Source organism: Lissotriton vulgaris, chromosome 2_1, assembly GCF_964263255.1.
Source record: "Lissotriton vulgaris chromosome 2_1, aLisVul1.2, whole genome shotgun sequence".
NCBI lineage: Eukaryota > Metazoa > Chordata > Amphibia > Caudata > Salamandridae > Lissotriton > Lissotriton vulgaris.
In genome coordinates, this window is record NC_141687.1 from 2,118,321,505 (window position 1) to 2,118,343,760 (window position 22,256).

General features: G+C 43.8%; 1 long non-coding RNA gene across 1 annotated transcript; it reads right to left on the bottom strand.

Moving 5' to 3' along the window:
• Nucleotides 1-11,536: 11,536 nt before the first annotated feature.
• Nucleotides 11,537-12,434, bottom strand: LOC147733798 (uncharacterized). The gene is made up of 3 exons (XR_015308752.1): nucleotides 12,375-12,434; nucleotides 12,202-12,280; nucleotides 11,537-11,834 (listed from the first exon to the last, which is right to left on the bottom strand). It is a non-coding gene; the product is annotated as an uncharacterized LOC147733798 (long non-coding RNA).
• Between the last annotated feature and the right edge of the window lie 9,822 nt (nucleotides 12,435-22,256).

Here is a 22,256-nt window from a genome sequence, read left to right on the forward strand (position 1 = left end):
ACCAGCTCTAGTTGGGTGATGCTCTGAGAGCGGCACTGGTTATCATTCCCAAGCCATGGCAGTAATAGAAAATAGCAAAACAGCTATTTCTTCATAAGAAAACAGTATGCTGTGTGATCCAGCTGAAGAAACTCAAATCATAGGCTTTCTATTTTCTGCTTTTGCTAATTTTAGCATAACATTTAGAAATATCAATAAGGTGTTAGGGGTGGTTTCCATAAAGACACGTGCGAGAATCAAGAGGGAGAGAGAGGAGCAGAAAGCTAGTCCAGATCCCCGTTTTTTTATATCAGTAAATCAAAAAGAGACTAGCTAGAGATGGGGTTAGTATGACATTAATATTGTTATTGTCATAGCGACTCAGTATTGTTTTGCCAATTAGTGGTGGCACCTGTTGGGTGTCTTTAGAAAGCCCTCACCCACCAACCTAGTTGGTGGCATGCTTCATCATCGGGCCCACCCAGTGACACCTAGCGTGTCCCGGGTGTGCTTCGACGCCTGATTACAGCGGAGCAGGTATGTCACTGTGTGTGCGGTGAAAGGTGTTTAGGTATGTGAGGTTAAAACGGCTTGGCGGATGGTCCCTGGGGTGAGGATACTTTATTAATAGGGCCTCCGTCAGCGGTTAAAAATAAGGCTGTGGGACGTTAGAGGCGGGTTACGACCTCCTACGTCCTAAGAGTGTCAACATGTTTCAGCCAGTGCCTTATTACTAATCTGGCTTTCATCAGGACAGTAAAATATGTGTAGGTTAAAATAGGGGTTGTGTAGTGTAGTCTATGTGTCAGAACCGGTTCTGCGAAGGAGGCACAACAGGTCCCAGGCTGGTGCTGGCCAGAAATCCTGGCCACCCCTTGCCACTTCAATAACCTTGGAGCAAAAGCAAGCCTAAAAAGCGTGATCTTGAGAAGGGAATCCCCCCTCTCACAGTTATATACACTTTAGGGCGTGTAGACACATAGACTACACTACACAACCCCTATTTTAACCTACACATATTTTACTGTCCTGATGAAAGCCAGATTAGTAATAAGGCACTGGCTGAAACATGTTGACACTCTTAGGACGTAGTAGTTCGTAACCCGCCTCTAACGTCCCACAGCCTTATTTTTAACCGCTGACGGAGGCCCTATTAATAAAGTATCCTCACCCCAGGGACCATCCGCCAAGCCGTTTTAACCTCACATACCTAAACACCTTTCACCGCACACACAGTGACATACCTGCTCCGCTGTAATCAGGCGTCGAAGCACACCCGGGACACGCTAGGTGTCACTGGGTGGGCCCGATGATGAAGCATGCCACCAACTAGGTTGGTGGGTGAGGGCTTTCTAAAGACACCCAACAGGTGCCACCACTAATTGGCAAAACAATACTGAGTCGCTATGACAATAACAATATTAATGTCATACTAACCCCATCTCTAGCTAGTCTCTTTTTGATTTACTGATTCCATAAAGACACGCCACTGGAATGGCAAGCTTACACCTGTCTGCTTCAGGCCAATAACCCCTTCTCTTAAAGGTCTGTTTGGAACCCCTCCTTACTCAAGGTAACCAGTTCTATAGGATGAAATGTCACCCCTTTCTCAGTGTTGACTACCCTATTGAAGATATCTGGGATAATCTGCTCTGGGAAAACCAGGCGGTACGCCCCTGTGGTCATTTGGCTACTGTATCCGTCAGAGCCTCTACCTTGGTCAGGTTGATGATTGGCCATTTCCTGTATGTCATCATGCTGAGAAGTAAGGTGGCCAGGGCTTCAACAACCCCCTGGACCCTAGGTGGGCTAGGGTGACTTCAATCCAACCCCTAGTTTCTCCTGGGCAAACTTTCATCCCAATTCCAACACTTGAAATCTGTTGGCATTGCCAACCTGAGTCTCCCTTCTTATGTCTTGAATTGTGCTAGTCCAGGCACATCCCAGCCTTCACAGGGTCAAAAGGTTTCTCCTACTGTGCACCCTCCCCACTTGGGTTTGGAAAATCATGTGACTCTACCTCTTGGGTAGACTTTTGATGCCTTTGTGAGAACTCCTTCTTAACCTTATTCCTCCCCATTTTTAGAATTTTTCCCAGGGACATTTTGGATACATGGGTGCATATATCGGCTGGTCTACCCAGCTCTCTGGGGTTACACAACTTGGAATACACTAGATACTCTGAATGAGAATTATTCAGAATGTGCTCTTTGACAGTGAAAATTGCATAACCGATCATAAGTAGTGACTGTATTGTCTTTTAACCAGCCTTCACTGTGATATCTACAAAGTCAACTAAGGATTCTTTTGTTGCTTTGTGTGTGCCACACAGTTTCTCCTGGTATTCCTCAGGTGTGAGCCCACACTTTTCTACCAAGGCAATCTTTATTTATTGATAGAAGTTAGTTACCCCCTCTTCTAGGGTCAGGGGCCTATTCCTCCCCAGTGTTGGGACTAACTCCAATAGTAAGGATCCCCAGTGTTGCTGACACACCTTTTAAACTGGGTGCTAGTACGTGCACAACCAAATGTTTATATTCCTTAATGTAATCATGGTGTTCCGTGCCTCCTCGGTGTCGCTCGCTGAACCTGAGTCCGTCAAGTATAAATAGTCTGCATCTCCAGTGATGTGTCCCCAGGACACTGGTTTAATGTCCTCTGTATGAGGTTACTCCGTTTGATCTCCAAATGTGAATAATTAAGCTCGAACCCAATGGTTCACTGGCGTTGATTTATTCTTTATACAATATCTTGCATTCCTTATTTAAACTCATTTGTAGTTTTGGCACTACATATCCCAACCTGCATTTTATTGATCCCAATTCATTTTGGCCGTGCAGGCATTCATCTGGGGACAGTCTGAAAATAATAATGAGAGCCGTCGCTCAGTATACTGGAGAGAAACCACTAGTAACTTTTAATCAAAAAGGGGGGGGGCACAAGCAAATCTTGTGTACATGATATGACCAGGTGCATCAAACTGATAGCTGTTATAACATGCTGCAGAGTCAAAAATCAATGTGTGACTAAGTGTCTAAGTCGTGAACAATTTTAGGACTGATCATATAGGCATGTGCTCAAAGTGACTCGGTGCCCGCGTGTGATCGTGTCTTGCTGATTGTTAAGTTTGTGCATATCTCAAACGCCGAAATAAGTTAAGGTTACGGTGTCCGGCTCACTGTGCTCTGTTAAAAATTAACTGTGTGCTGTTACAAATTTGCACTCCTGCTTACCAATAAATGTATCAAGCTTCAAGTCGCATGTAGCGTCCTCTCAGTTAGTACGTTCTGTGTCGGTGCGCTTAAACTTCCTATTTACTGAAAGCCGGTGATGGACTAATTGCGGCTACTCTCAGTGAATCCTAAACATAGAAAAGTGCACTTTGCATGCAATGACGGTGGTGGTGATGGTGGTGTTCATCATACTTTCATAAAAGCTAATATGAAACAAGGGAACCCGTAAAGGTAGCGGAGGACCTCGTGTAATTGGAAATTTTAAGGCTAACAAAGGTCCTAAGCTTTTGTAGATGTCACGCGAAATAATAAGCACAGACTTTGAATAAGATCTGTGTGTCTTTTTCCTCCAGTGTCCAGCCGGACAAGGAGGTGTTTATTTCAAAGGATTAGTGAGTATATACAGAATTAAGAAGTGGAGCAAGCTACAAATAACTGGGCACAAGCCTGTACCAAGTCAAGGAGAAAAACAATACATGGGGAGAAAGAATAACAGGCAAACAGGTTGGAGAGAAACGGTGGCTTACAATACATTGAAATCTTACGTAAGCTCAAACCAACAGTGACTGCAACACATGTTACAAAAATGAAGGGGAAGCAGTACTGTACAAACAGTCGACGTAACGTTTCGATCCCTGTCTCCAAAATTAAATTGGGATCATCTTCAGGACTACAATAAACAATTTTGCCTGATTATGTTTATACAAGCCTGTGGGATTTAAACAGGAGGGAGGAAAGGGGAAGAGACAAATTATCTCAAGGAAAATTATTTACATATTTACAGCATGTCAATTACATTTACAATTACGTTTCTGATTCAAACCCGAAACCCAATGCCAAAAAGTTGCTCGAGCAGATTGACAAAACTGTTGCGGACTTTCACAGAATTGAACAAAACAAAAAGTCCAATAAAGTCAAGAAGGACGTAAAAGCATACAACATTGAAAACACATACCCCTATCTGCAGAAAGATTTTTATACAAATAAATCCTACACACTGTAACAAAACAGCCGCCCTTGGGGCGCTATAACAAACGTCAGAATCTCGTGGGATTCTGAGACACTTCTGCAGACTCCTCAGACAGTTCCGACCCCGGGGAGGGCAGCAGCGCGACCAGGAGGGGAGGTGCACATCACAATACTTTTTTAGCCAGAGGTACCCCGGACTCACCACAACGGGGCAAAGTAAAGAAAATCCAACGATGGCACAATCCACCAGGCGAACGCAGGACTTGCAACAATTACTATCAATGGTAGTAGCGAGGCCCTCTTGCCCACAGAACATCAATACCATCCCCATCTTTAACCTGTCATCCTACACGTTGGCAGAAGACGAGCTATCCTTGCTCAAAAAAGGTTTATCCTTTGTTCTTACAGTTCCCCCTAATTTCATGGAACTGCAAACTGAACTCATGAGATTTTTCAGACGGATACGCCTTCAGGCTTTCTTCTCCACACCAGAAGGGTTTGATTGTGTACTTCAAGCCATGGGAGAGAATGGAAATGGCCTCTAGCACGTGCGCCAGGTCCTTTTTATTGGCAGGGGGACATGTCCTGTGATGCCTGTGCTGCATGGGTGTGGTGTGGGTGTAAACCAGCCAAAATATCACAAAAAAAATCAAAGTTACTGAAAAAAACATAGTTGAATGAACATTATAATCAGAAATTAGCATTTAAAAACCTTTGAAATTCACCAATGAAAACATAGGTTTCATGGACGTTATAATTAGAAATTAGCATTTAAAAAACCTTTGAAATTCACTGAAAAAAACATAGGTTTCAGGCACATTATAATTAGAAATTAGCAATAAAAAAACCTTAGAAATTCACAGAAAAAAACATAGGTTTCAGGGACGTTATAGTTAGTTGGACATTTCACTCGTGCAAAACCAGAGAAATTCGTCCGTTATAGTTAGTGGAGCTAACTATAATTCGCGCCACCGCAATGCACTGCTGATAACGTCACATATCACATCACTCATGACATGGTCAGTGACATCACTGATGACATCTCAAATGACATCACTAATGACATCATCCATGTGATGATTTTATGCACCTTCTCACACCCTAATATAAGCTTTGATACACCCACTTTAAAATACAGACTACCATTTTTTAAACCATAGAGAAACCAATAGCAGTTACTACATAGCCACTGACTGATTCCTAGGTATACACACACATCCATTCATTTACCCACACAGTCACTCATACATGCAGTCACTCATCAATAAAGCACTATCATATGCACTCATACATCTATACAGACACTCACACACTGCCACTCATCCATAGTTATTCACACACCTAGCCAGTCATGTAAAAAATCAATACCACTGCCATTTACTCACCTATACAGTTATACATTAACTACCTCACCTATTCATAGAGATACTAACATACACTTACTCTTTTATACAATCACTGACACACCACACACTCATTCATACAGCCACTCTCACAATCCCTCACTCTCTCATGTAGTCATTTATATACTTCAACACTCACATATACTGCCTTTCACATATGTAGTTACGCACACATATACCACTTATACATCCATTCACTCATCAACACACCCATACACACACCCACCCACCCACCCATACTGCTATTTCCACATGCACTCTTGAACACATACCAGTGAATTATCCACTCACACATCTATGCAGAGGAAAAAAAATTGCAAAACATTTTTAAGACCCAGAGTTTGGGATTAGTCAGAAGGAGTACACTTTCATAGCAACAAAGTGTTCCAGAAACAGTCATTGGGGGGTCAGGACTCACTCCAACAGATGCAACAAGTAGGGTCCAGTTGAAACTGGTCAGCTTGGATATTTCAGGAAAGTGGACTTCTTGCATATTTTGTGTTCCTGTAACTTAACAGGTTGACACCTGGAGTCATGTTGTTAGGGGTCAGAGCACCTACGCCTGGGCCTGGTTAGCAGGTTCTCAGGGTAGATTCAAAAACCCACCAGCATCAGTCGATCAAATGGGGTGACCATGCAAAAAGAGGCATTTTCTTACAAGGCCATATACAAATACAGATCTGCAGATTTCAGGATGACATGGGACAATATTTCTAGTAAAGTAGCATACATACATTTGCATTACATCTCACTAACTTCGAATATTGCCATAGACTTTAATCCTTACAAGAACTGAATATAACTTGCCAATGCCAATTGCCAACAGGGAGAGCATGTAGCCTAACGGATAGAGCGGTCGACCTCATAGCTGGGAAACGGAGTACAAATCTCGGCAGGGACGCTCAACATCCTGTGATTTAGGGCAAATCACTAAATCTCCCCGTGCCCAACAAAATTGAATGTATCTGTCTGTAAAACAACTGATGCTCATGTAAAGCGTTCTGATACCTTTGGGTCGAGTTTGCGCTATATAAAACACGATCTAAATAAAATATAGGTCTTCTGTAATTCAAGTTAGTATAGGAATACTCCATCAAAATATTCACTCTGTTTGAATTGCTCTAAGTTTTATTAACTAGAAGCTTACGTTGAGCCAAAATACAACATGTTGCCCTTCCTTTCTCCATTAGGCTGCTACTCATACTGCACTGTTCCCATTCCCACAGTGACGTGTTTTCGAGCACCCAGAGTTTTGGTAGCATTCACAGTGATCTGTGTACATTTTCCAGGCTATATCTGTGTAGCTTCACCTGGATCCACCACTCTTATTGGTTGTTTAGTGAGTCAAGGCCTTTCCTTAGAGTTTTATTCACCACCCCTCCACTAGATTCATTCAGATTTCTTTTAAACAGAATGTTTAACCCTTTGCTGTGTGGGTTCCTTGTATCCCTCCCTGCCCTTTCATCGATTGATTTACCATACCTAACAGACTAGTGGTACATGAGATCGATTCACTCCACTCCACAGATTCTTGTACACGAGCTAGATTCACCCCACTCCACAGATTCTTGTGCATGACATAGATTCACTCCACAACATTCAATTGATCCTTAAGGGGATCTGCACACTAGATTAGTCTTTCTAACACTCCTTTTTCTCCACACACAGAAATTAACTTATTACTTATAGGCAATTTTCATTATTTCGATTCGAGAGTTCCTCGTCCGAGTCATCAATACTGAGGATCTGCCCGCAGACAGCACCTTTCCACATACTTTTAAAATAGCCCTATGTTTATTTAGGACAATACCCAAGGCTCCTCCCTCCCTGTAGCATGTCTTGTCTTTACAAACCAAAGGTAGTGGTGCCTTGCCTGGGAGGAAGGGCAGGGAAGCAGCCTGGGGCGAGGAGCTCTCGTTTCGGAGTAATGAAGACCAGCACTAAATAATGCGTTTATTCTCTCAACAGCTTCACTCTTTATCCCAGTCATCAATATTGAGGATGTAAACAAAGCCTCTATGGCACCAATACCATTTCACATAGCCCTCATTATTGTCAGTTCTTTTTCTTGTTTTTATGTATACATACAATTAGATCATTTCAGCTTTTAACACTTCCGTAGCAAAATGTAATGAGTCGTCCATATTCAACTTTAACTAGTGTGATAGTGGACTATGGACTGCATGACGATCACCCCAATATGAGAATGAAATACATCAAACCATATCATGCATGTCATCACATGGACGACACGCTCAACAACACCTTGACAGGAAATGATTTTTTCATCAATAGGATTATAAATCACTCAATCCACCTAGAAATACACCTAATTGAATGTATTTTCTGGCTAAGTGTGCCAGCTGTTTCTGTACACAAAACGTTTAGGGATATACTAGAACTACAGATAAGACACTGAATTATTGATTATATGGCTTCCTGAAGAAGCCACGGAAATGGGCGTTGAAAAAATCGATGGCTGGGCCGCTACGGGTCCCCAAATCCGTTTCAGCCTTCCTTTTCATGGTAGCGTGACCATCGCAAATCGACCAGCGGAAAGGGATATCATAATTCCAACGGCGGTGCCTGGCAAGCACCGCCGCCATGCTGGGCAATGTGAGTGCTCCAACAGGCGGTCAGAAAATACGGCAATGTGAGTGTTCCGACAGGCTGTGGGTGGTGGGCCTTCAACCATCGTAATCAGGCCCTCATTTTTGGTCAGCAAAATCCCTATTATAGAAGCTATTGATGGCAGAGCTAGGATCGGGCAAATTTAAAATCTATTAATACAAGCTCTGCCCTACGATCGAGAGGCTTAGAATGATAACTGGGAGAAAAGGCTGATAGATGGTCCAATAGCGAGACACTACTAACCACAGGATTAAAGAGCCAGCATTTTCAATTCTGTGTTTGATTTATGCTACACTCTAGCTAAGCTATGTAGATGGTGTAGGAAATCCGATGCTAAATACTAGCGATGTGAAGCAGCTCGTGCTGGAACTATACATGTGACCAGAGCTAAGCTCTTATGTACAAGACATCGGGGCCTTTATAAGCATGATTCTGAAGGTTGAGACTGGGATCACTCCCCAGTTGTTAGGGATGAGGAAGGTCCAGAGATTGCAAGGAGCATTCATATTTTGTATTTGTAGCCATGGCACCAGCCCGCCTGTGCATAACTTCAGATGGCTGAGTCCTGAACCTTCAACCTTTTCATAATCGAGAACACGGTTTTTAGCAATGAATAATATGGAAGGCGCGAAAACATGGAGCTTTGTTATGGTCTCCACTGTCTGACTGGATTGAGAACATTAGTTATGGAGATTATCTGTTGTTATAGGAGCAAATCATAGTGATTCTCTAATGCCCCCCTCGGAGTGGGTGATTGAACCAGCTGTTTCGCTCTTCTGGTCCTTTAAAATCTGATCTGGCCCACTAACATGGCCGCATGGACATAAATCCGCGCGGGGTACTGGTGGTTGTTGGAGGGGAGGGAAGCGGAAGGGAAAGGTCAGAGTAATGCTGCGTGAAGGTAGAGCAGTAATGTCTATTCTGTTCGGGCGCTACTTACCACTGTTGTGGTGCGATCGGTGGCAGGCGGATCTGTGCGGGGGCAGGGTGCCGGATTCAGAGGCAGGATGTGCCTGTGTGATTGTTGAGCTGCACAATGGCAGGCCAGGGCGATACCTGGTGTCAATACCTGGTGTCAATTCGGCAAGACCAAGGGAGGTTTCCCTTCCGCTTCCCTCCCCTCCAACACGCATTAGTACCCGGCCGGGTCCACTGTAAGTGATTTTACTTCCGTTATTCACGAATGGTGGGCACTTGTAATTAAGTGATTGAGCTTGTTAACATCCAGGTAACCAGACCTGTCCCTTGCCTTCTCCAGCTACATTTCCAATACACGTAGTGTCCATAAACCTCACTCTATGTTCTCCCTTCCACAGATGTCCCACATCCCCCCAGTGATGACGAGACCCTATATCCTTCCCAGGGTCAAAACGCCGTAGACACCCCCTGAAAACGTACTCCACAAACAGTGCCTATGATCTTAGATACTCACTGAGACATTCATTGCTGTTATAATTATTGCCTCAATGGTCGTTTTCTTTCCCTTGTAAAATATTCCCTGAAGAAACCGTGTATATCGCACTTGTTGTCACCTTACTGTATTCTTATGTTCTTTTTTGGTTCTCACTTTACACTTGGGACACTTCTGCACGTTTCCTTTGTACACTACATGTATGAAAATATTTTTCTATCGCTGATAAAATACAATACCAATGATGGTTGAAATATAAGTGTGAAGAGTACTGTTTTTCCCTCCGATATCCCTAATAACTCTTAAAGTGTTATTGACTAACATATGCTGTATTGATTATTAATCATACATTAAATGCACCACTGGAACCACTGTTTCTGATATATAGTATGCATCCTGGTTCCACAGTGAGTAATGTTCCCTTGTTTTCCTTGTGTCCACCCTAGTATAAGCAGCGTGGGGCAAACACCGGGGGTCCAGGGAAACAGAACCATATCGACTCTCAAGAGACAACCCCCTTGCTAGCTCTGAGCTTAACTGAAAAGAGGGTGGCTCTGCCCTGTCCAAGAACCACATCCCTATGTCTCCAAAAAAGCTCAAGACAATAGAGTCTCAAATTACTTTGCCCCATTGGATGCCTGGGTGGGAAAAGATAGCGAAAAACAAAACAGGGAGTGCAATGGCCCTCACTAGAGAAGAGCTGCTGGCATCGCTGGGAGATTTTAAAAAAAGAACTCCAGGAGGACATCAAATCTGACATAAATGCCTCCTTCGATGCATTCAGAACGGGGATGGCAAGAAATTGGTGACACTGCAAGCCGATGTGGACTCAGTGGGAACTCCACACTTGATCTAGAAATGAAGTGCCGAGAATTAGGGGAGCACTTGGCCTCCCTGGAAGAGAGGTCAGCTACCTTGCACAACCAACTTTGCGCCACCACCCTCAAATGTGAGGACCTCGAGAATCTGTCTTGTAGAGACAGCATACATGTGAGAGGCTTGGCAGAGGGAAGTGAAGGACCCGATCTAGAAGCATTCATGGTGGGTCTTTTCTCCACGCTCTTGGGTGATGGCAGTCCAGAAGTCCAGCTGGAACGGGTACATCGGGTTGGTCCACGACTGAAGAATGACAACAAGCGACCCAGATACATTCTCACTGAGTTTAGCTCTTTCAAAGTCAAAGAGGCTAGAAGCAGCAACAAGGTCACCTTTCAAGGCATGAAATGCTCTCTTTTCTAAGACGTGGCCAAGAAACACTGGCCCAGAGACAACAATTTTGCCCGGTCACAGATGTTTTGCGGGAACACCAAATTAAATGCAGAAGGACTTTCCCCTTTGGAATAGCCTTTCTGTTCAACAACAAGCATCTCCACTTTACAGAGCTAGAGGAAGCGGAGGATCTTGCCCTCAAGAACACTTCACCATGAAGAGCAGCACCTCCATAGACAAGAACGCGAACCAACAGACAGAACAACGCTCACCTGGGCCCTGGTGCACGCCCAGGAAAGGTGGCAAGACGAAAGAGGAGCAATTGCTAAGTATTTACAGTACCTTCTATGTTGTGTAATGAAGTGTTAAAGGGATGGAGCAAATGAAAACATTAGGACCGACAATGTTTGGAAAATTAATTAGTTTAAAATCTAGGAAATTGTGTTACCCAACATCCTATGTGGATTCAAAACAGAGGTTTAAATGGATGCTCAATATCGAGTTTGGATACTTTCTAGAGTTTTAATGCATTAGTCACGTTTAAAAGTTAAGGAAATTGACAAAGCAGAAATGTTCTAATATAAGTTGTTATGTGGGACTGTGGGAAACCCACAGCCAAGGTAGTGCACAGCTTGTGGACAATAATGTCTCTACTGAATTTTTAAATAAAGTTTTAGAACAGGTTACACAAAGTATTCAAAGTAAAGGTGCTTTTATATGCATATTGCCATTATCGAATTATCATTTCACAAAACCATATGAACATGATTATGAACATTAAATACATGCTGATAAACACATTTGTAATATCGTAAATAACGAATGCTTCAAATGTTTAAATTAAGTACATTTGTGAATGTAAAAAATAACATTATGAGCTTCAAAAAGTTCCAAAGTCCCAATGCGTTTCGGGTTCGTAGTATTGAACCCTTCGTCAGGGGAATACGATTCTGTCAATTGAGGTGTCTTCTCAATAAAGTTTCAAATATCCACAGTGATCTATGACACAACAAAAAGGCAGTGAATATACTGCTTTGATATTAGGGTTTGCACTCAGGGTTAAAAGTAGGTGCATGTAGAAAAAAGAAAATTATGGTGTGTTATTTTTTACAAAAAGAGAAATATATCCTTACTGATATAAGTCACCCAAAGACGTGATAGGTATACAAGATGTGTATGCCATTTCCCATCTTAGTTTACAAGCTAAAAACAACAATATGTAATGCGCTTGCCTTAGGAATATTACATCGGGTGTGAGCAGGTCTCGCTGGTGAGCAGCTTGAAAGACTTATAAATAAAGAACCGCATTTTAGAAAAAGTAATGCCCTTTGAAACAAAATCCGGGGAACGTCTAAAATGCTCTCACCTTTTGCCGGGGAAATTTCTACTGCCGTCAATGCTCGGGAAGTAGACAGATTCAATGGTGCTCAAAAAGTACAACGGAGCTGAAAGAATATGAAAGGGCACAGTGTCAGATGTCGGAGTGCGCCATGGAAAATAAATAAGAGCCATGAGGGTATTAATTCTCGTGGCACCTACCCAAATTGGATGAACGTAGCAGAGCTGCAAGATACCCCGTCCGTGCGGAAGTAGTGAAACGCCGGTATGGACAAATGCCCCGTGATGCCTTGCAGTTTTAAAGAAACACTGTCAGATTCAGTGTAGCGTGGACGTGTTTACGTGATAAGAAAGGAAAGAGCTGCCTGATAGAAACAATAGCAGTTTTAACATATCGTGACGGTGTGCATATTTTATAATAGAATAAAGGACAAGTAGAAATTACCATTGAGTTAGTATGTATGAGTACATATAAAACAATGAAGGAAGGTGTCATGTGACTGAGTGGGGAAGAGTACCGAAGGGCAGAAATCAGTGAAGTTGTTATGGAAATGAAGTGACAGAATCTATGAGAGAAAGTACCGAAGGGATGCTAGGTAAAAGGAACAAAAGTGGCGTAAGAGAAATAAAAAATTATGAAAAAAAGATGAAAAAATAAGGGAAAGAGAAGGATAGTTGAGTGCAAATCCTTTACAGGTTACAGACAATAATACATGGGTTCTCTTGTGTTACTGTTACAGGAAACATAACATTTCGTAATGATCATTGAGCCCGTGGGGGGCTACCGTACATAATGTCTTGATCCAATGTGTTTCTCTGCGTGCTAAGGATGTATTTATATCAATCCCTGAACAAACGTTAATTTGCTCTAAGACAGTGAAATGCAATTGGGGTATGGTGTGTCCTGCTGCTTCCCAGTGTGAGGCTACGGGAGAAGTTGTGTTCTTATTTCTGATTCTACTTTTGTGCTCGATTATATGAGTTTTAATTTTTCTGCCGGTTCTGCCTATGTATACAAGGCCGCAAGGGCATTTGATAGCATATATGACCTTGTCTGTATTGCAATCAGAATTGTGTTTTAGTTTGATTGGATTGCCCGTTTGTGGGTGCATGAAGTTGTTGCCTAGGATCACATTACTGCATTGTCCGCAGTTGTAACATTTTGTCATGCCTTTAAAAGCTTTAGTTGTCTCTATCTGTCGGGGCTTCAGAAGTTCCGGCAGATTTTTTGACCTGTTATGTGCAAATAAAGGAGGATTTGGAAAAAGGTAACAAAAGTCTGGTTCGTTATCAATGATTTCCCATCGTCTCTTAATTATGGTCTTGATACTTGCTGCTTGAGTAGAGAATTTGAGCACAAAGACTTCACGCTGTGTTGTTGTTTTTGTTGGGGCCCTAAGTAAGTCCTTCCTGGATTTCTTGGCTGTCCTTTCTTCAGCTTCCTTGAGAATTTGTGATGGGTAACCTCTTACTTGGTATTCAAGTTTTTGATCCTCAATCAGTTTTTTGCACAGTTGTTCATCAGATGTGATCCTTTTAATTCTTGTAAATTGCGACATTGGCAGGTGTTTCTTCAATGAGAAGGGTGGGCGCTTTTGAAATGTAGTGCACTATTTACATCCGTGAGTTTTTTGTACACTGTGGTGGTTAGGCCAGACGTGGTTTTGCGAATCTCAATGTCCAAAAAATGTATTGAGTCCACCTGAATGTCATGTGTAAATTGAATTCTGGGATTATGTGTATTCAATGTGCTGATCGCGTCTTCCAGCAGAGTTTTGGGTCCTTGCCATATGACTAGAATGTCATCAATGTAACGAAGGAACACAGTAGAATGAGTTTTACAAATTGGGTTATTAAGGATGTATTGATGCTCAAAGTAGGCCATGAAGGTATTCGCATATGAGGGGGCTCCGGGAAAGCCCATGGAAGTTCCTGTTCTCTGTAAATAAAACTTCTTCTGCCAAAGAAAATAACTATGATACAGTGAAAAATGTAACAGTTCCAAGAGAAAAATAGCTAGTTCAGGTGGTATAGTGGAGGCCAGCAACCTCCATTCCACTGCCTCCAAACCTTCATTGTGTGCTATGGATGTGTATAAAGTCACAACGTCTATTGTACATAGAAGAGTGTCCTTATTAATTTCTGCTTGAATTGCATCCAATTTCAAGAGACAGTCAGTTGTATCTTTTACATAAGTGACCCAGGTCTGTACGAGCGGTTGTAGGTGATGATCCAGAAATTGTCCTGGTGCCTCATGTATGGAGTTACATCCAGCCACTATGGGTCTGAAGGGAGGTTTTAAATTGTCTTTATGCATTTTAGGAAGCATATATATATGCGGTACTTTAGGAGTTGAGTTGACAAGGAATTTACCGGTGTTGTTATCAATGATGTTGTCTTCAACTGCCTTGGTGACCAAATGTGTCAACAGAGTGATGAGTGCCTCTGTGGGGTCTTCGTCGAGTTGCGTGTATGTATCTTCATCTTGTACGTGAGCATCCACGCTGGAATTGTAGAATGCTGTGTCAAGGACCACGAGGGCACCGCCCTTGTCGGCCGGTTGGAATGTGATGGATTTGTCCTGTCTCAAGGAGTTCAGTGTGCGCTGTTCTTTGAGTGTCAAATTCGGTTTCGTAGGTTGACTATATTTGATTGCCTGAAGATCCTTTTTTACAAGGAGTTCGAATGTGTCCAAGGACTTATGTGTTATTGGAGACATAAATTTGCTTTTTGGTCGAAATGTCCTTAATTCAGGGTTGTTGTCCTCTGTGTCTGGTAGGGTAGAAAAGAACCATTTCAATCGTAATTTCCGCATGAACTTAAATAAGGATGTTTCCGTTTCAAGTTCGTTGGAGGAATATGTGGGAACAAAAGATATTCCTTTGTTGAGAACTTGCAGTTCAGCTTTATTTAATGTACGTTGAGATATGTTCATCACTAGGGATCCTATTTTTTCAGGTTCCTCTGTGGTCTGCCTGTTTGCTGAGCTTTTTTTGTTATTTTTTCCCCTTCTGGTCCGGGTTCTTGTGTCTTGTCTGGTGGTGCTTTGGACGATAAACCCGCCGCTAAAAAAGGCGGTTGTACCAGTGATGTTAAAGGCAGCCCCTTCTGTTGTTGTGCTTGTTTGGGATACAGTTGCAGGAGGTTTTGGACGTTGTTCAGTGAGTTCTTGATCTGGCACTAAACTTTCCTCTGAGGAGTTCGTGTTTGGTTTTCTAAAGAACCTTTTTTGTGCATAAGATTCAGCCCAAGAATACACTTCATCCAATTTATAATCGATTGTATCCCTGCGGAACTTAATATAAGTTGTGACAGAGAAAGACACATTTATGTTGGGACAGACAAATTGTTAATTCACTGGATAACAAACATATACAGAATATGAACAGAAAAGAGAGAAATAAGTGGACTGAAGGAGAGTAAGGCAAGGTACTGTAAACACTTAGCAATTGGTCCTCTTTCTTCATGTTGTACTTTTTGAATTGTGATGTCACAATTTTTTTCCTTCCTATTGGACATGGGGAAACCAGTGTCTTCCTTTTCTCTTTTTGTTTTTCACTTCTGTTTTGTAGGAAATTTCACTTTTTAAATGTATGTTTATGACACTTTCAGCCCTGACAAATTTCTCATCTAGAGAACAAAACTCGTTGGAGGACTGTAAAATCTCCAATTTCAAGAGAATTAACTGACTGCACATAAAGACTTACTAGAAAATCAAACATTGACTTTTTGGACTTCATCACTTGGCCCACATCAAATTAGTACATAGATCCCCTAAAGCTGCTACAGGTGTCCCATGCCACAAACGTTGAACTCATCAAGCCAATCTCCACTGTGGAGGTCCAAAATATAGACGCCCTCAAACTCCAGAAAGCCCCTGGACCCGAAGGGCTGAATGCCCTCTTTTACCGAACATTTGCGACTAAATTAACCTCCCACTTAGCAGACCTCTTCAATGAAATAAGTGCAATGCGCAGAGTGTTCTCCACTATGGAGGAGGCTTTAATTATCATAATACCCAAAGCAGGGAAGGACCCCCAGTGATGCGCCTCATATCGGCCCATAGCCCACTTGAACCTAGACGCCAAACTTCACTTGAAGATACTGGCGACTCGCCTGGAAAACATACTACCACACTAATCCACCCCGACAAGTCGGGCTTCATCAAAGGGCGACATACCCACGATAACCTCTGCAGGACACTTCACTTAATAGAGGAGGCAGAGAAAAAAAATCCTGGCGTCCCTTCTCTCCTTAGTTGTGGAAAAGGCCATCGACCAAGTCGATTGGGTCTTCCTATATCTCACTTTACGTCTGTTCGGATTCAATGACTCCTTCTTAGAAAGGTGCAGGCCAACTATCACACCCGATATCCTGAATCCTGGTGAATGGGGACATTTTGGACCCCTTCCAGCTCTCTCAAGGGAAGAGACAGGGCTGCCCCCTTTTGCCCATGCTCTATGCCCTTTGCATTGAACCGCTGGCAGCGGGAATACGGACGGACCCCAGCATTTGAGGGATCAGGTTTGGCCAAGATGAGCATAAAATGTCCCTCTTTGCTGCTGATGTCCTCCTGCCAGTCACTGACCCGCTGACTTCTCTTTTGGCCTTAAAAACTGAACTGACCCTCTTCAAAAGGGCAGCCGGGTTTAAGGTGAATTTATCTAAATCATTCCTCCTTAACTTAACTCTATCCAGAGATAAAATATCGGAGTTTGAGGTGACTTCCCCCTTCACCTGTGTCTGCAAAGAAATCTCTACAAAGCTAAATCCCCCCGTCCTGCCACAACTTAAAATAGACTATAAAAAATGGGGTAAAGAATTCAAATCTTGGATAGGCAGAGTAAATGCCATCAAGATTAATGTTTTACCGCGCCTCTTTAACTATTCCGGGTCTTCCCATTGTGGTGGACAGGGACCTGCTCTCCGAACTGAACAAGATGACAACTAAATTCATATGGCAATTCCAAACAGCCCGCTTATCTCAGCGATTACTTACCCAGCTAAGATTGGAGGGAGGACTGGCCCTTCCAGATTTTATTGGCTATTACAAAGTGGCCCAACTCCAGGTTAGGGCTGAATTGTCTCTGAGGGAATCTGAAAAACACTTGCTCCACATGCACTGGCAAATAACGGGCAGAACAATATGGGATCAACCTTGGAAACAAAAGCAAGACAGACTGTCTAATGCATATATCAGCACCCCCAAGGCCACCACACTTTGGGTATGGGATGGTGTAACCAAGTCTCTACCTCTGACATCCTTTCCTTCCCCTTAAACTTCCATCCACTTTAATCCCGCTTTTCAAAAGGCTCTTGTTGAAGGTCCCTTTGTCACATGGAGAGAAGGTGGATGCACCAGGCTGTCTGATCTCTTTGAGAAGGGTAAACTGCTTACCTTCGTGAAAGCGCCTCTCTATATAAATTGCTGTCCACAGAAAAATTCTGTTATCTTCTGCACTGGGTGCAGCAACCCAAGGTGCATCTGGCTGTGACCAGGGACCTCCTCCCTATTGAAAAATATATGCAAACGGGCACTACAACAAAGGGTTGCATTTCATTCCTTTACTCCCTCTTATCAACAGCGGACTCCACATGACCCCACGGCACCAAAGATTTTGGGATACCCTACTCCACTCCCCCTTCGACAACAACCAATGGACCTCCCTGTACAAAGATATCATGAAATATAACCGATCCCTGTTTTTAAGGGAAGCCCACTACAAAATCATGTACGAATGGTACCTGCAACCCCAGAAATTGCACACGATTTTCCCTAACACCTCAGATAAATGTTGGCGGGGCTGTGGGTTGATGGGAGACTGTTGCCATATTTGGTGGAATTGCCCCTCTATTCAACCCTTTTGGAAATAAAGTCTCTCCTAAATTAAAACTATTCTGGGATGCCCAATTCTGAACACCTTGGAGCATATGTTCCTGGGTGTGAGAGACACAATGCTAAAGTATCAAACCCAAGGGCACCGATCCATCATGTGGCTGTGTCTGGGAGTGGCAAAGATGGCAATAACCGCAGCCTGGAAAAAAACAGAGTCCCGTTCCCTTACCTAGTGGCATTCTCGACTTTGGCGGGCATTAGCCCTTGAGCGAATGACAGACATTGTTTAACCCCTTCGATGCTGATGACGAGCTCAGCTCGTCATCACCCACGGGGGTCGTGTGCTGATGACGAGCTGAGCTCGTCATGAAGAGTGGGAATCAGAGTAATTCAGCACCCAGCGGGAAAACGCCTAGCATCCAAGTGGTTAAGACTCACGGAGGGGCTTCGATTATATCTGGAGCCCCCTGGTGAGTTACCTATCAGAGGGCCTACCTTTGTTTGCATGCTAACCGATATTGCAAGCCCTTCACCTCTTTCAGACTTATCGGCTTGGGCTCCCCCCTTGACCCGCTCCGCGGATGGACTGGAAGTTGCCTGGGGAAGCCCTCGGAGGGGGCAGGGTCCCGGATGATTAACGGCCCAGTAACATGATCCCGATCTCAACGTATCTCCCAACCCACCTGGACCAATTATTCATATCACCACGGTACAGTTGTATTGTTTCTGTTTTCCCTTTGGTTTTTTTCTTTGCATAAGCTCTGCATTATCTGGGGACCCCCGAGCGCAAGTGAAAAGTTACAACCTGGAACATACTAGCTTTATACTGAAATGGTGTAGAGCAGCCACGGCCCGTGTAGTGCGTGCCGCCTGGCGGTGACGTGGGCCGGGGGAGGGGCAGGGAGGGAGTTTGTAAAATGCGGGAAACGAACGATTTCAGGTAAGTACCGGAAAAAAAGGGGGGGGGGGTTTCGGTACTTACCTGAAATCGTCCGTTTCCCGCATTTTACAGCTTCCCATCTTGCCTCTTCCCCGCCCCACGTCATCGCCCGGTGGCATGCCCTACACGGGCCGTGGCTAGTGTAGGGACCACCCTACTACATCTGGGGGGCACATGTGAAGTAAAACAAACCCAGTCGAGAACTTGTGAAAATGCTGTGTTTCTTTTCAGATATCTGTAACTCTTGACATGTGAACTGTGCTCGGAGGAACTACAATGTACTGCGAAACGTATCAAAATCAATCAAAAGTTTTTGACATAAAATCAGATCTGAATTTTCACGAGATATATAGGCACTCTACTTTTTATGTTAAACCTTGAAGGATCAGGTTTATATTCTTGCTAGTAATATTATGTGCAACCTAAGGTGTAGAGGACCAAGGCTATTTTCTTTTTGTCTTACCTAGTCTCATTATTATTTGCTGCTAATGTTACATTACATGGAATGTAAGAAATCTTTCAATCAATATGATCTATAGGAATATCTCAACAATGATATCAACTAAGACTTTGCACTTTGTTATATTGCAGAACTCAAACATAGCTGACTGCACTATTATATGTTGCCGTTTTTTTTAAATCTGTTTTGATAATACCTGAGCCAGACTATGCACTCTATCACTGTATGATATACTATATACTATTATATATTGCCGTATCTGATCTATTTGGTAATAACTGAGATTTTGCACTTTATTAATGTAGTGGTCATTGCATCTATCTCTGCTGGTAAGTGCTACTTGAATTGTGAAGTGTACTGGTTTTAAAGCGGTTTGTACCTTTTCATGTGACGTATTCAACTGGAATTATTATGGGTATGATTGAGAATATGCACTTTATTACTATGCAAAACCCCGGCCCAGCTGATTGTACTATTGTATATTGACTGATCTATTTCCGTAATAACTGAGACTATGCACTTTATTATTGTATTGGTCATACCATCTATCCTTGCTCCTAAGTGCTACATGAATTGTGAAGATGTTTGTTCTAGATAATGGTTTGTACGTACAGACTAAAGGTACAGTGTGCGGTGATTTCGAGCGCATCATCTTTCTTGTCAACACTGCAGGATGAGTGGCACAGAAAGATGTACCCACCAGCTTCAGGGAAGCTCTTCCTGTCGCTGTTATTAAAGTCAGCCCGCTTTCCCATTCGCTGCGTCTTGTTGCTAGGCAATGAAGCCTTAAAACAAAACGAATCCTGGTCAAACCTTTGCTCTAAGGGAGTTAGTGTAAGACTGGGATTTTTTTTTTATCAGTGTGATATTTTATGATATGGCCTCGAGCAAAACTCCACATCACTGGGAGATCAGAAAAGTGGAAGCTGCTCTCTTATATTTGTTTTGTGTTCAAAATGCAGACATTGAACTGTAATGTGTATTTGAAACATATTCAGCACATAACCTGCGAACTCTGCCCCACTCCCGCAGTGAAATACCCATAACATTTCCTACCTCCCTTCCCGCCAAGAAAACCACTACACCTTTCTTCGTGGTGGTCATTTGTTGGCCGCAGTTTATTAAGGGTTACAAGGAAACAGGTATTACTTGCATTTGCATGTTATGTCATATACATTTCCTTGCCAATGTCTCTTGCCCCTTTTGGGGCGGTTCTTTTGTAGGTTGGGTTTCCTTGCGCTTCCTCAGCGTGGGAAGGGGATATTCGTTGCCCCAGAGTTAGGCTGCCTCGCTACCCTTCGGACCTTGTTGTGCCCTGCCATCCGACGGGGGCTGGGCTGCGAGCGCCGTCTCTGCCTCTTCCCCTTCCCTTCGTCGCATGTCACCCAGCCGTGAGGCATCCCAGAGCCGCTGTCCTTAGGCCATCTCACCCAGCCGTGCGGCATCTGAAGGTGAGTGTACCTATTCTGGCGCACCGCTCTCCGGTGTGCCTCCGTACCAACCGTTCTCTGCGCAGCCCTTCGCTGCGAAGCTCCTTCCCTCTTTCAGCCCTGCGACAATGCTGATCCCTTGGTGTGGGTGGGTGGGTCAAGATTCCTTCGCGCCGTGCTGCTCCCCCCGCTCCTGTGCATAGGAGTATCACTGGGGGGAGCGCGCTTTTATGCCCCCCCGCCACGTATGTCCTCACCTGGGGAATCCCCCCATTGGGGGGTTTGAATCTCGCTACCCCCCCCATTGGCCGGCGCGCGGCGGCAGAAGCCAGGAACTGGGGGGGGGGGGGCTAGCCCGGCCCTTCCGGGGTCCCCTGGCTGCTCGGGAGACCCCGTTTACCCGCGTTTCTTTTCCTTCCCGGGCCGTCTTCCCCCCCCTTTGTTGTTTCTTCGGGGGGCTTGCCGCGTGGTTATGGCCACGGCTCCCTAGCCCCTGCGGGGGTCCGCCTCTGCAGTATCACTCACAATAAACCAACCTTAAGTATATTCAACAACTACCCACAATGTGAGATTTTCCTTTGTCAGTCATCATTTTCATTTGACACCCCATCTTTTTAGTCATAATGCTGTAGCTACATTTCAAATCAATGGGGTTTAATTCATTAACTGCATTGTGTAGTAAGGAAAGTAGTACTATTAATAATTGTGTGTCTTGTAAAGCGCACTGCTACCCGCACCGCAGGCCTCGTAGCGCTGTAGACCGCTGGGGAACCCGTCCTGGCTTTCCCTGTGAGATAGTCCCTCCTGGGAGTCTCCAAGGTGAAACCAGGCATCCCCGGCGTTTGTGAGGGGCCGTTGTGGAGATGAGGCAAGCTAATGCCCAGAGCTAACGAGTGTGATCCCTGATTAGAGTAGGCACCGAGGCGAGAATTATCAAGTCCGCTGATCCTGGTCCAAGACCCTGCCACGTCGGGAATCAAACCCTGGTCCCAGGCTGTTCTCTGCTCTCGGGTCTGCCGCCTCTAACCAGTGAGCCACACCACTATTGGTGATGGTGCCTCTGCAAATCTGCATTACATAACTTACCATAATAGTACTCAAGTATTACAAAATGCTATTCACAAACCAATGTGCGAAGACCCCTGCCTCCCCCGCTACTATTTTTGGGCAAAGAGATCTCTGCCAACATGGCGAAGAGTTGCAAAAACGAAACTATATTTTTTATAGTAAACAGGATTGGGACACAGGGGAGTGGCTAGAAAATGAGGGATAAATATTACTAAATAGGAGGGGTTTTGGGAAAGGTAAAAAGGGCATTAGAAGTGGCAAGTAGTGGTTTATTGAGCGGCATGCTAAGACAGACACCCACCCACAAAAGAGTAGGACCATTTCTATTTGCAAACCACACTTTAAAGTC